The sequence below is a fragment of the Alosa alosa genome, chromosome 15, assembly GCF_017589495.1.
Source record: "Alosa alosa isolate M-15738 ecotype Scorff River chromosome 15, AALO_Geno_1.1, whole genome shotgun sequence".
Lineage (NCBI taxonomy): Eukaryota > Metazoa > Chordata > Actinopteri > Clupeiformes > Clupeidae > Alosa > Alosa alosa.
The window spans coordinates 22,183,245-22,185,744 of record NC_063203.1 but is presented as its reverse complement, the minus strand read 5'-3'; positions in this window follow the sequence as shown (position 1 = coordinate 22,185,744).

Here is a 2,500-nt window from a genome sequence, read left to right as displayed (position 1 = left end):
CACACAGACACACACACAACACACACACACACACACACACACACACACACACACACACACACACACACACACACACACACACACACACACACACACACACACACACACACACACACACACACAAACATACACACACACACACACACACATACACACACAGACTGGAAAAAGTGAGTGTGGACTGCGAGGTAATGGCGACTGCTGTGCCTCAGGGCTGCGCTCCGTGTTGTTTTAGTGGACAGATCCTAATCTCTTTTCAAATGTCAATTTTGGCCTAATCAAAACAGCATCTATATTTAGTTTCCTGCTGTCAGCTCATTGTGTTTTATGGGTTGTGTGGCTGCGGCATATCGCCACAGGTCACAGGCCACCAGATAGACACTCATCTTTAAAAACAATTAAGACCCAATCTGACATTCTCCTCTCTCTCTCTCTCTCTCTCTATCTCTCTTACATGTGTGAGCAAGCACATAATAGTGCAATCTGCAGGTAGCCAAAACAATAATGCACATACATGTAAATCCACACACACCTCCACACACTCACACGCTCGTACACACAGAGACACACATATAGAAATGTTCCTCAGTGACACAGTAGTCTTCTTCAGTGTGAGAAAATGATACACAGCTGAGCGCCTTAAGCAATCTACTGAGAAGTTACTGTTTATATAGATATACTTTACCGTAAGAGAGAGAGGGAAAGAGATACATAGATAGAGAGAGAAAGAGTGGTAGAGAGAGAGGGGGAAAGAGAGAGAGAGTGGTAGAGATAGATGTGCTTTGAGACAGAGCAGTAAATGCGATCTGCTGAGACGTGCAAAGAAAGACAGACTCCACAGAAGAGCGGGAAGAGGTGGGTAAAAACAGAGAGAGATGGAGGGAGGAAAGGGGAAAAAGGGCTTTAGCCCGCTGCCCCAGAAGATAGACGGTATCACTTACTCAGACTGACAGAAAAAACATCTGTGTGTGTGTGTGTGTGTGCGTGCGTGTGTGTGTGCGTGTGTGTGTGCGTGCGTGCGTGCGTGCGTGCGTGCGTGCGTGCATGTGTGTGTGCGTCGCGTGTGTGTCGCGTGTGTGTTTTTGTGTGTGCGTCGCGCATGAGTGAGGCGTCGTCGCGTGCGTGCGCATGCGGCAGCTGTGTGTGTGTGTGTGTGTGTGTGTGTGTGTAAAGGGGGTTCCTCTGAAAATGCGTGGGTGAGTTCCCACCACAGTCTGATTCCTCAGGGCTGTCAGTCAACTATGATGATGAGAATATATATAAGAGAGTGTGTGTCTGTAGGTGTGTGTGTGTGTGTGTGTGTGTGTGTGTGTGTGTGTGTGAAAGAGAGAGAGAGAGAGAGAGAGAGAAAAGAGAGAGAGAGTGTGCAAGTATATATGATTATCCATATATGTGTGTGTGTGTGTGTGTGTGTGTGTGTGTGTGTGTGTGTGTCTGTTTCTGTATGTGTTATACGTGTGTGTTTCCACATTTGTATTGGAAAGTCTTGGGACAGCCATTGCTAGGTGTTTGTAGCTAACATGTCTCTGTCTCTGCAGTCAACATCACCATCTAAACTACTGAAAGGCTGTCATCCAAGCATGCAGGTCTTTTCCAAACGTTCCTTGTAGAACTGCATCATCTCCTATTTCTGAACCATTTTTGTGACTGAGGCCGGACTTTGGTAAATGGGGATAGCTTTAAAGTGATTGGCTGATGGCAAACTCAGAAACCCCAGCCTGAACGCAGACTGAATGGTCATGTTTGAGGCATAGTCAGTGCCTAGTTCACTAAGGCCCTTCGTCTGGCTTTGTCCTCAAGAGAGAAACATATGGTTTACAGGACGTAGACAGGACTTAGAAATCATCCAACGTCGTGTTTTGATCTGCCGTCTTTGAGTATGAAATACTGGAACTGGTGCACTCATACCAAGCCTTTCCGAAGAAGCCGTTTGGCCGGCCTACTGAGGAACAGGAGAGTCATTCCATCCTTGCTGTCTTTGAGAGATTAAAGGCCCGGGGTCTTCATGTAGTTACGGTTACAGTCAGAGAGGGTAAGAGAGCTGGTGGAAGACTATGAGATGCCAGAGGAAGGCCAAGGGGGAAGTTGGAAAAACTGTTAATAGGTAGTATGTGATGACCGCAGTAAATACCGCCCCAGTAAGACAGTTTTGTTTGAGGGTTTGTTTTACGGTACAGTTCCACCTAGACGCGCGGCTCCGCTGCCGATCCATACTCCACTTTATTCCTACGAGTGACACCAAGCGTCATTAACGCGCCCGCAAAGTATCTTGGGAAGGTGGCGTTGCCATTTGAAAAACAGCAGCGTGTTCAAAAGCTGTGTGATGCCCATCTTCATGCAAATTAATCTGTTGAATGCGACGCGACTATCCAATGAAAGCACAAGGTTGTAGTAGGCTGTAGGTGCCTGTGAAACCTTGGTTCCGCTCTTACAAGGCCAAATAATGTTTTAACGATCTCTTCCACGACCACATAGGAGTCCATAAAACAAACAAAACTAG